We start from the raw sequence: 13,194 nt of genomic DNA on the forward strand, positions 1-13,194 counted from the left end.
AATGTTAGTACTAGACACATCCACCTTACGTGCCTTGTCACTAAGATCCTGCACATGTCCATCTGACAGAATCTCCTCCACAAGCTACAAAGCTGATACCTCAGCATTAGAAGCACATGGGGGTCATTCCAGTACGATCCTCAGAGTGACTCTTAACTCCAGTACTGATGATGTTCACAAGACTCTGTATCATTAACCAACAGGGGTGCTGATCGAATGTTCATAACTGTCACTCCTTACCCTTTGTCTCCACCAAACATCAGATTTATCGCTTCCTTTTATGATCTGGAGCTTGTCAAGTATGAGCAATGACCAAGCAAACAAATGAACCAATGAACAACCAAAGAACTGGTTTCCTCAACAGCTTTTCCTGAGAACTGACTGGGCACAGGGAGAACTCTTTCTGTCAGTGTAGGAAAAGGGGCTGGTGTTTTCCCCGCGTACGCAAGTCTCCATCAAAAGATTCTATTTTATGCTATAATAGGAATTCCTTTTCTGCCTGATTTTGAGACATTTGTAGATTTCTTAGATGGGAGTGGTCTTTTTATTGTATTAAGGTTCATTCTGAATAAAACCTTTTCTTTCTAAACAAACAAAGTTGAGGAGCTCAGGGAGGAATTATGGAAGCTTGCCCATCTTTTCTCTCTCAGTTTCAGTTCAAGATGTGACCATTTTGCTACTACATCTGTCCCCACCATGATGTGCCAACGTTTGCTTCCCTAGCCAAACTCGAAAACTGTCAAGCACGTAAATATCTCTTTATAAGTTGTCTGCCTCCAGTATTTGATTGGAGCATAAAGACGAATAATACACTCAGTTATGCAAGCCAGTTTATACTACCTGAAAATATATGAACACGTTAACACTAAAGGGTAAAAGAAGCCTCTCCAAATGGAATCAGGGAAAGCTCTACCTATGGAAAGAGGGCTGTGTCCTTCAGGAACCGGCAGCCCCATAGGACCCTTCACAAAGGGACCACAAGCTTGCCAGCCAGCCTTTTCCTCTCAAATCCCAACACATCAGTGCGTATGACAGCATGTATCGTACCCTCTGGAGAGAATGTACACACATTAAGTTACCAAGATGAGAATTTAAAGTATGCTGTAAACACTTACAGATTATTAAAGTACTGAGTGGACAAAGAAGACCCTGTGAACCACAGAAAACGTGTCCAGCCCCAGTTTCGCTATTCAAGCTTATGTGATTTTTGCAATGGATGGAAGTTAAAACATGTGACTAGGCTCACTCCTCCATTCTGACACATGAATATTATCACTCCCACTAGATGGGCCTCAAGCTTAATATAGCTTTTTGCTTTATTGTCCAAAGCAACATGTGAACAAAATAAATGGAAGCTTAATAGCAGAGTAAAAGCCAAGAGTTAAATAGTAATGTAACACCTGGGGTTCCCCATACCTATTCCTTCCATTGAGTTTAAGGCACATTACTAGCATGAACTCATTAATCCTTACAACACCCAATGAAAGGAGTAGGCAGCAAGCATTTTAATCGCCCTTTATAAGATGGAAAATGGGCTGCATAACTTTTCCCAGTATTAACTGCCAGCACTCAAGCCTATAGTTAGGGAAAGAGCTGACAGGCATCTCGGTAAACTGTGGAATACACTGGAACACTTTAAAGAAAATGCCTCTAAGATGAGGTGGATTCTCAGTAAAGCAGCTACACGCTATATTGCCATTCCACTTCCCAGTCTTCACAGTCGATACTAGGCTGTCAAAGAAATTTTTTAAAACGTGCACTTCCTATGATGGCTAATCTTGACTGTCAGCCTGACTAGATTGAGAGATACCTCAAAGATTAGTAAGGCACACTCTTCCATGTGTCTATGAGCGTGTTTCCAGAGACAACTGACATGTGGGTCCATAACTGAGGGAGAAATTAAAAAGATGAGGAAACTACTCACAGGATTCTCTCTCTCTCTCTCTCTCTCTCTCTCTCTCTCTCTCTCTCTCTCTCTGTGTGTGTGTGTGTGTGTGTGTGTGTGTGTGTGTGTGTGTGTGTGTGTGTGTGTGTGTGTTTCCTAGAGGTCATAGGGTGAACAAGTTTTCTCTGCCACACCCTTCTACTGTGAGTTGGTGCTTTGTCAAAGACCCAGAAACATGGAGTCAGCCTCCCATGGACTAAAACTCTGTAAGCTGTGAGCCAAAATCAAGCTTCCCTCCTTTTAGTTTGTTTCCCTCAGGCATCCGTCACAATAATAGGGAACTCAAAACCTCCCTAGACTTCAGGAAACCATTTAGGCCTACAACTGTGCTTCTAACACATAGGTCTCTTAGAGTTCTCAGTATTACTAGGCAGGGCGCCAAAGAGGGACCCGTTGGTCTTTGACCAATAGGAAGGTTTTCTTGGCACTCAGTTTGAACAGATGGTCATTTAAAATCTCATTTTAGGGACTAGGAGAGAAATGGCTTAGTTAATAAATTGTTTGCCATACAAGCATGAGGACCTGAACTCAGATCCTGGAAGCCATGTAAATAAAAGCCTCCCCACACATCTGTAATCCTAACTCTAGGAATAAATAGATAGACAATCCCTGGAACTCAGTGGCCAGCCTGCCTAACCAAATCCATGAGCCCCAGGTTCAATGAGAAACCATGTTTCAAAAGTTCATGTGGAAGAGATTAAAGAAGATGTCCAACACTGTCTGACCTATAACCTACACACACACACACACACACACACACACACACACACACACACACACACACACAAAAATTGACTTTATTTTAAAATGTATTTTGAAGTGAAGTGTCAAATGGACATGAACTTCTTTTTAAAATCAACCATAAAAGAAATGATCAATCAAGTTAGTTATAGAGTTGGAAGTACATAATCGTAATATGCAGATTATGAGGGAAATCAGCTGATGGTGCAAACACAAGGATTTTTCTAAGACTTATTTGTGCAAGCTCAAAATTAAGAGGAGGTATGGAAGGCACTTACAAATAAACCCTCCAAGATATAAGAATAATTACTTCCAACAACAAAAATGTTTGACAAGAGGCTAGAGAAATATCTAAGTCTAAAGCACCAGATGGCAGGGGCAGAAGGGTAATGAGTTTGGGTTCAACCTGGTCTACAGAGCAAATTAAAAAAAAAAAAGCCAGGGTTACATAGTGAAACTCTTCCCAATAAAACAAGAAGATGAAGAAAGAAGGAAGGAGGATGAGGAGGACAAGAAGAAGAGGGAGAGAAGAAGAGGAGGAGGAGGGAGAGGAGGGAGAGGAGGAGGAGGAGGAAGAGGAGGAGGAGGAGGAGGAGGAGGAGGAGGAGGAGAAATAAAAAGACCAACCACCAAACTCAACCACACACCTTTAAGGAACTCACCAAACAACTATGGACACCCAAGACACTAAATCCCCCCTCTTCATAGCAGTTCTAGACTTAGGAATAAATCAGAAATCTATGCCCATGTTCCTACTGCTCCTGAAACTGCCAAACACAGAAGACCTTCCTGCTCTCCATTGTTTGGGGATCCTATATCCCTAAGAAGAAGGACTAACTCACTGACCCTTTGAGAGGTGTGGGGGAGCTTATTTCTACACACCCATACAAAACTGCACACTGCTTCTGGGTTCTTGGGAGTCCCTGACAGCCTCAGTGACAGTTACCTCCTAGTTCACCCAATAAGATTTCCAGCTCAGGAAATTGCTCCCAAGTTCATTATGACTCAGCAAAATAGTCTGGTGCTGAGAAAATTTTTACTAGACAATAAACACTGTATGGAAACTGTAAACATTGTTTTTAAAACAGACTATAAATATCTAACTGCAATGTTCTTATTCAAACAGTCACCACCACAAGCTAGTCATCTAGAATTCCTATTTTAAAAGAACTTACAATAGATTATTTATTAACTATATGGCCTTTTGAAGTGAGAAGTGTATGGTAGGTAGCAAAGGGAAACAAAGAAAAACCACCTCATTTCCCCCAAATAACTACCTGACCACTGGCAAACAAACCTTTCTTGTGATATTTGCAATAGAACTATGTACAAGCTGCAGGATTACTAATTAGACCTTTAAGACATGTCCTGTGTTCTACCAGCCAGCATTCCAGCATGTCCCCTGCCTGCCTGCCTTCTCTTAACAGTCAGTACCTACTTGGAAAGGGTAAAAAATTCTTCCCAGTAGTCCTCTGAAAGTTAAACAGTTAAGGATGAGAAGAGATCATTTCCAACTACACATGAACAGCAGTTATCCACCCAAGGGAGGACATTCCTTAACAAGAACATGCAGACCTTACATGTGTGTAGGCGGCAATGAACGAACACCAGTGTCCTACTGGATGACTTGGAAATTGTCAAATAAACTTGTACCTTTGAGGTTCCTGGTCAAAGGCAAGAAACTGGCCCAGTTTTCTGCTCATGAAATTTAAGCTCATTGTCTGCAGAGAGCTGGAACCCAGACTCAGGCTGAGACTAAAGAGAGCACAGCACAGCCCAGTGATACTTCACAATGATACTGTACTCTAACGGAATGTCACCTCCAAGTTCATCGCTCTGAACTCTAATACCATCATCTAGATACTGGTCCATGACAGACAGGTCCTTAGAACCAATCACCTGAGAAAATGATCAAATTGACCAGATTGGCTGTGCTCAGCTGACACGCCCAATGTGATGAACAGAGGTGACAAGGGAGTCACAGCCACTGGCTTCAGTACAGGGAGGCTAAGCTCATCCTTTGAGTAGATGGGTCTAATAAAGGACAGGAGATTGGCACAAAAAAGAAAAAAAATGATAAATTTTCTGCTAATACAGGATTGGAAGATAGGATTCATTTGAAGGATCTCTTCTAGTCTGTGTAATACTATCAAGAGTTAAGATAAACATGCAATAGGATAACATTTATAGGAAAGGCTGTATCATACTGAACAGAAAAGAGAGAGATGGATTTTACTGATTCAAATATTAAAAAAATGGAGAGTCTATTTCTGCGATCTATTTCCACTTTAAAAATGATCTGATGTTAGATATTCACCAAAAAGAACAAAAAAAAAATTGTGTCTCTGTGTTAATTAGGCTCCTACTTTACTTATGTTCTTACAGATTGATTTACCTTTCCAGTTTAGCCTTTTAAAAACCGAGTGGTATTAACTGTCCTAATGATACTGAATAAAATAGTTCTGTAATGTTGAAAAAAAACAGGGAAGAGAAGGACATCAGAAACTGTCATGTTCGGTAAGAACACACATTTTGTTACTCAAAAGAGCAGAGATGTAATCAAGGAGTGGAAATTAAACAGATTTTAATTTGATTCACATAATTCCTCTGAAGATTTGAGTGAACCCAATAATGCGACAAGATACAAAATAAACTGTGGGGATCCCTGCCATTGAAGATACAGGAGAAGGCATGGCTAAGAACACCGTTCAGGGGACTAAATGTTTATGTTGCCTAAAATTCTTATGGTGAAATCCTAACCCCAATGTGATGATAGGCCCCGAGATAAGGCCTTTGAAGGTACCTGATCAGTAGGCATTTTCTCCACAGTTCTAAGGGTTGCAAGTCCCAGATCAAGGGGGCCTCCAGGGCACTCTTGTTGGCTTGCAGACAGAGCCCTCTCACTGGGCTCTCTTGTGACTGCTGTGCTCTCACATGACCTTCCCTTTATGCATTCACACTCCTTCTACCTCTTCTTACAAGAACACACTGTGGACTAGTGCCCCATTCTTATCATTACATTTAACCTTGATTATCTTCAAGTACAGTCATCATATAGTGCAGTGGTTCTCCACCTTCCTAATGCTGCAACCCTTTTGGTGACCTCCTAACCATAAAAAATATTTTTGTTGCTACTTCATAATTGTAATTTTGCTACTGTTATGACTCAAATTGTAAATATTTGTGTTTTCCAATGGTCTTAGGTGACCACTGAGAAAGGGTTATTCGATCCCCCCCCCCAAAAGGGGTCATGACCCATAGGTTGGGAACTACTGATATAATGGGTTATGATTTCAATGTAACAAATTTTAGGGAGAGGCAACTGAGTTCATCATAGAACCTAATCTTAAGTATATGAAAGGTTGCATCTAAAAATGAAGCTGATATTTCTCCACTGTTCTATAAGGCAGGAGTGAACACAGCAGGATAGCAGAGCTGGAGGAGAGAACAACTATCAAACTTTCAGCAACTATACGTTATTGAGAAACTGTGGGCCAAAACATTACTTTAGGGTAGAAACGAGTAGTGTGAACATTTACTACTGTCCTTATATAGAGGCTGGCTCTTGCTCAGGGTCACACTGATATTCAGCAGTGAGACATGATCCTAAGGCGTTCAACTCCATAGGCATCTCACCCAGCTCGTATTATATTCAACAGCCTGCAACATAATTGAGAAAATAACTCCATTTGCCAATGGAAAATCGGAAGAAAATTAAAACACTAACAATCACATTCACACCATTGGCTCTTTTTCTTATCTATCCATTGCTTCTCCACGCTGTCGGAATTAATCTGCATGGAAAGTCAAGGAGGTAGGTGGTGTAAATGAAGAAACAGGCTCCAAAAGCCTTCTTTAAAGCCATGGTGACCAGAAACACAAAAGCACCAAGATTCAGTCCACAGTCAAGCGACTTCACATGGGAAACCCTCAGTTCTATTGTGTGGACTGTAACCTGCTCCTACTGCGCTCTTACTTGGCCTGGGGCCTGGAACTGATAGACTTCAAAATGTCCTGGAATTGAGTATACTTCCAAGTGAAGGGCAAATGTAATCTATGTTTTTCTTTCAAGAGGGGAAGCAATCCAAGGAGAGGAAGTCCTATGAAACAAAATCAAGGTTTCTATCACCAAGTCCTGTGGCCATCTGACATATACTTATGGCCAAGGGAACACAAACAGCAGTGGGCAAAAAGGGAATCTCACTAATCAAGACTAATATTACATTCTAGACAGAGAACAATTAATCAAACTCCAGACTTACTCAAATACAGAACATGTCAAGTAAAGAAAGAAAGACAGCAAAAGAAAGAGGCAGAGGATGCAATGGGTACTACTTGAGCAACAGTGGTCAAGGGACAGTTTGGTTTAAAGGAGGACAAAAAAGCAGAAAGCCACATAGTTATGACACCCAGCAGGTCCTGCAGTTGTGAGTGCAGATCAGTACTTCCTTGTTTTTTACTGGAGGAAAGGGTGGATCACAGTGCTAATTGCAAACAAAAGGCTTCAGAGAAAGGAAAGTAAGAAGTCTTTTTCCCTTGACTGCAAGGAACGCAGTGACCATGGCCTGTTGCCATGGTGTTAGGCTACTAGAGAAAGCAGTATTCCAAGCTCCAGGGGATGAAGAGAAAGGTACAGGTGAGGAGAACAGGCCAACAGAAACTTCTCTTCCTGAAGTGCTGAGGCCTTCAGGGGACAGGCAGCAAGCAAACTTTCAAATGAAACACAGGGTGTGGAAGGGGGGAAGAGGGGGTGAAGGGGGTGGCGGGGGTCACTACTATTCTGAAAAGGGTCTTTGCCTACACCCTGCCCATGTTTACCATCTCTGATGCATCAAGACACCTACTGGAATAAGTAGAAAAAAATAAAAGAAGAGCAAATTTCTCAAGTACTCCACATCACATTACACTATTTGCCAGAATATAGCTTCCATTTCAACCTAGCAGCAAGTTAATGAATTACGTTCTTTTTTTCAGTTTTTTTTTGTTTTTTGGTTTTTGTTTTTTTGTTTTTTTTTTTTTTTTTTTAGTTTTTAGAGACAGGGTTTCTCTGTGTAGCCTTGGCTGTCCTAGAACTTGCTCTGTAGACCAGGCTGGCCTCCATCTCACAGAGATCTGCCTGCCTCTGCCTCCCCAGTGCTGAGATTAAAGTCTTACACCACCACTGCCCAGCATGAATGAATGACCTTAAACAAGGGATGACTAAGGAGTAGAAGACTATGTGGTGGGAGGGAAGAAAGGCACGGTACAAGGTTAGTCAGGAAGATTACAGGCTATTACTGATATGCACAACTACTAGTCAGTCATATGACCCATTCTAGCCTCTTGTATTTCATCTCTAATATTGAACCAAAGATTAAACCAGATAAGAAGCACTAAGCTAATATCAAAGCAAGCTAATAAACATTCATTCCTTTCCATAAACACTTCCAACACCTTTTAATCAAATATCATTAGTGATAGGAAGCTAGGCGTGTTCATTCTACTATTAGATCAGTGTATACTGAGTTTTAAAAACTGTATAGAAAGTCACAATCCTCCTTAAAGCACAAACAGCAAATTCAAAACAAAAGAAATATTAACTACAAATAAACATATCAAAAAATATTTCAATCTTAATGCATACTCAAAGAAATATAGTTTGGTCAAGATTTTCTAAATAATGAATAATATCACGGATATTATTGGGAAATGGGTATTAGATCATACCCTGTGGATCAAGTTTCTTATAATCCACTAAGTAGAGGCATAAAATGTATATTTACTTCCCTCTACTATTTATATGTCCAGGAAGTTTCTTAAGAAAACAATAAGTGGAATTACTGAATATTATAATGAAAAGCTGGAAATAAAAGTCCCACTATTAATGTAAAGGAAAATCTATAATCATTAAAAATGCTTATGTTGGAAAAATATTTGCAATGCATGTGAAAATTTTTCTTTATTTTAAAGAGTTTTTAAAAGGGCTAGAGAGATGGTTCAGTGGTTAAAGAATTCTTGCTGCTCTTACAAAGCACCCAGGTCCAGTTTCCAGCACTCATACCAGGCAATTTACAACTACATGTCACTCTAGTTCCAATGAACTAGACACATTCTTCTCGTCTCTGAAGACATTAGCACACATGTGATACATACATATAGACAGACATACACTCACACATATACATAAAATGAATAAATGTATTTTAAATCATTTTTAAACTACCCAAAAAAATGAATAGAAGAATAGCTACGGTTTGAATGTGTCTCCTCCAAAACTCATGCTGAAATTCAACTGTCATGTGACAATATTAAGAGGAAGAGCCTTTAACTGGTGGTTAGGTCATGAGGGCTACGCACTGTGTACGGGTGAGTGCAGTTATGGCCAGGGTCATTCAGTACAGGTAAGAGTTCAGTGTGATATCTGTCTTAGGCATGCTTGTTTGCTTTCTGCTATGTCATAACTCAGCAGGAAGGCCTTGTGCCATGTACGGGCTTGCCAGGCTCCAGAGCCAGGTGCCAAACAAACTTTTGTTGTTTACAGATTACTTAGTCTGTGGAATTGTTATACCACAGAAAATGACTGAAGGAATTTGCAGGAAAAGCAACAGAAATGATCAGTAAGTATGCATTATTCAACCGTACTCATCATTCAATGTACAAATTACTGCAGCATACCATTTTTTAACTTCTTAATGGTTGTTCCATCTAAGGTTTAGCTTGAAAGAGGCACTTTCACGGTCTCACAGTGCAAGTGTATACAGCCATGAGGACTGTTAGGACTGCCTCATCTTCAACACTGGAACAATGGCTACTTATTCCCTTGATGTTTGTCATAGACATATGCGTCGTCAAGAGCAAATCTCCAGGAACGCTAGGTTCAAATCTTAGACTTCACATACCATATGGTGAAAGAAGACCTGCTGATTCTCTCCAGCTTTATTTTGTTCAAGTGTAACAGAGACAATAGCAGTACGTGGTTCATAAGGATAGTTTGAGGACTATATAAATTTCTCATAAAGTATAAGGTCCACTCACAAGAAATGACTAATTTTACTATGTAATAGTTAAACTTATCATTCAATACAAACTAGTACTACAAGAATACTGGTGCTTATCATTGAAAATATCTGTATACAATGAAACTGTCTGCCAATAGTGAATTCAAAAATTAAGCCAAAGCACATAATCAATATCTATATGGTTATTATTATGAGGTAGCTCTATGTGTGTTGATAAAGATCTCATAAGTTTATTATGCTATGTGTATGGGTATTTAACTAAATTCTTTTTTGTTTATTTGTTTGTTTGTTTGTTTGTTTTTCAAGATAGGGTTTCTCGGTATAGCTTTGGAGTCTGAACTCACTCTGTAGACCAGGCTGGCCTCGAACTCACAGAGATCCACCTGCCTCTGCCTCCCAAGTGCTGGGATTAAAGGCGTGCGCCACCCTTTAAAGATAAAGGAAACTGTGTATGATCCCTTTTGTTTTGGCACAGATGAATAGATAACATATTCTAAAACTGCCATCAAGGTTGACTGGTAGTTTTCATGTTAAAACCCTAAAGGTATGATATTGTATCTTAAGAACAAATGGCCTTAGGAGCCCAGCAGCCTGAACCCTAGTCTGGGTTCATCTCTGTTTGGGGATATATTTAAACACTTAGCCCCACTATAGCAGGATTAATGATAACACCCACTTCTTACAGCTTCTCTGGGAAGTAAAGAAGGTGATGAAAACAGCCTTTAGTACACACCATGCAACCAGTTAGTTACTTGTTTGATTGCTAATCATTTTAATATGTTAACCTGAGTAGGAAGATAATGGGCCTTTTTAAAATTTTTCCTTATACTAGCTTTATTTGAAAAGACTGAAACACAAAGATTTGTCTTTCCAAAGAAACAAAATTCTATTTTATATGACAGATGTATAAAATGCATCAAGTGAGAAACACTAATTCAAAGCACCATATACATTATGGACTCGTTTTTTATGAAAGTCATTTAACACTCCATGAATAAACATGTAAAATGTTCAGATGTGCACAAAATATTATTTAGTGGTTTCTCTGGCAGATAGATTATAGATAATTTATATTGCTTTCTTTTTCTTATCCTTATTTTCCTATTTTTCTAGAATATGTACTGCTTATCTAATGACATTTTAGCTATGAGTTTACTTCCAACCATAGAAGCCAATAAAGGAAGAGGCCAAATAGAAAGATTTCCAATGGGAAACCCAGAGATGGGCCTCGAAGTAAAAGTAAGTAAACAACCTTTCCTAAGAGATGTAAGTTGGAATCTGACACTATCCAGGCCACCAGCAAAAGCTAAGCAGTAGCTAATCTGACATTTCTTTTAGGTCAGTTCCTACTTGACTCAGGGAAGTATGCTAGGATTTAAAAATCAGAATGGAGACCAGGTAAGTGTTCTAGGAGTAAAAACTGGGAACACAGCTTAGGGCTGAAGTCGGCTACAAGTCCAGAGGGCACTGTGAGCAAGGTTGCAGCAGCAGGCATGCCCACATGTTGCTCGGTTTCAACAAGTTTCACAGCAACAAATCAATAAAAGACTGAGCGAGCTGGCAAGGAATAACTAATGCATTCAATCTGCTCCATGAGTTTCCAGTGCAACCTCTCTTAAAATGTCAAGCGCTGAATAAGCAGAGCGATCTGGAATTGGAGGGAGATATAAAAGTAGAAAGGAAAGGGGGAGGTCCTATTGCTAAGGTGTGAAAACTATGAAACTTGACAGTCAACCACGCATAGTATTGGAGCTTGCTCTTCTCTCCCTGGCATGGCATGAGGCAGCTACATGTACTGGTTAGAAAATGACAGTCGCCGGGCGGTGGTGGCGCACGCCTTTAATCCCAGCACTCGGGAGGCAGAGCCAGGCGGATCTCTGTGAGTTCGAGGCCAGCCTGGGCTACCAAGTGAGTTCCAGGAGAGGCGCAAAGCTACACAGAGAAACCCTGTCTCGAAAAACCAAAAAAAAAAGAAAATGACAGTCAACAAACCTAGACATAGAAACAGCAACCTCAAGATGGGTTAGGAATGGGGCAGGGAGTGGCAAGAACAGGATGCCCCTTGTCTCCACCATGGCCAGGCTTCATAGATGCACCAGAAACTGTTCAGATCACTGCATTACTGGGGCCACTTTCTAGAGGAAGCAAAGCAGGCCACCTTTTGACTTTACCAGCCTCTCTGTAGTCTCTTACTATCTGTCTCTTTCCTCTTTCCGTCCCTCCCTCATTTTTCTCTTCCCACCATTATCACTCTACAAAGGAGCAAGAGGCCAGAGCTACAGGACTAGGCAGCAACAAGCCACTCCTCCAAGAAGGAAAGCCGTAACAATTGTAATGTCTACATCCTTCTATCTGAATGAAGCCCATCATTCACCCCAGCCCCTGCCTAACCACAGGTCCTTTTCTCATCTGCAAGATGAGTGGGTAAAAGGGATTCTCAGATCTTTTTCCTGCTTCAAAACTCTGTACTTCTACAAAGTCCAAATGAAATCACTGAATACGAGAACCACTAGGACACCATAGGGAGGCAGCATAAAGCCATTTTTAATTTCGCACTTAATGCTTCCCAAGTATCTACTGCCAAGAAGTGTACCCAATCTGTGCTCATGTTTTAATTTTCATACAGTATAACTGAAAACAAAGTATCTTCCCTAGAGCTGAATTCTACAGCACCCTCTACTCATTACAAGTAGCTCTTATATGAAATCCGGTGCGTTTTAGCTTAGGCAAGCTCATTCCCATTTAACAAGAAAATGTTTGCCATTTGGATCAATAGCATCAATAGTTCCTTTCACATACACAAAATAGACATCGTAGCTTTGATATAGTTAATTGCATACTTCTTTCCAAGAAAAAAAGTTTTAATATTTTGCTATTAACTTTTATTACAGCTTTATAGTACTGAAACATTCATTCCAGTATTAAATAAATCATGCTTTCACACATCAGTTATTAATCAAGGCAATACCAATACCTCCACAGACTTGCCTACAGGTCTATCTTTGGTGATATTCTCAATAACATTCCTCTTTCCCACATTCTCACATATGCCAAGGTTTGAGTCAAGCTGTCAGAAAACAACCATCACAGTACAGTTTTAAATCCCCTGTACTACCCAATTAAAAAACAAGAAAAAATATCTAAGGAAACTATTTATTTGATCATTTGAGGAAACAATTTTCAGTTTTTAAATGAAGTACCAATTCCATATTATCTGAAAGTATTACTCTAATAATAATGTATTAATATTCCATAAAACAGTAAAAAATAAGTTTTGAAGTTTTTCTCCCCAAATATTAAAGTATTATAACAATGTATTTCATTTTACTAGAACCAATCAACTGTTTCTTAAATAGTATGATTTGAATGAATACTTAACTATAAATTAGTATCACTGTTAAAATTATATTATTAAGCTTTGCTATCAATAGCTTGCTTCATTTTACCACCAAATGTTCCATTTAAAAATAGAGTCAGCCCAGCACTTTGCCACATTCCTATATTTCCAGT

General features: G+C 39.7%; 1 protein-coding gene across 2 annotated transcripts in view; it reads right to left on the minus strand.

Moving 5' to 3' along the window:
- The window catches only part of Psd3 (pleckstrin and Sec7 domain containing 3), a 447,179-nt gene that overhangs the window by 350,348 nt on the left and 83,637 nt on the right, over nucleotides 1–13,194 (minus strand). The gene's annotated exons all lie outside the window — the stretch shown is intronic.

Source organism: Peromyscus californicus, unplaced genomic scaffold (assembly GCF_007827085.1).
Source record: "Peromyscus californicus insignis strain IS unplaced genomic scaffold, ASM782708v3 Scaffold_23__1_contigs__length_62951481, whole genome shotgun sequence".
NCBI lineage: Eukaryota > Metazoa > Chordata > Mammalia > Rodentia > Cricetidae > Peromyscus > Peromyscus californicus.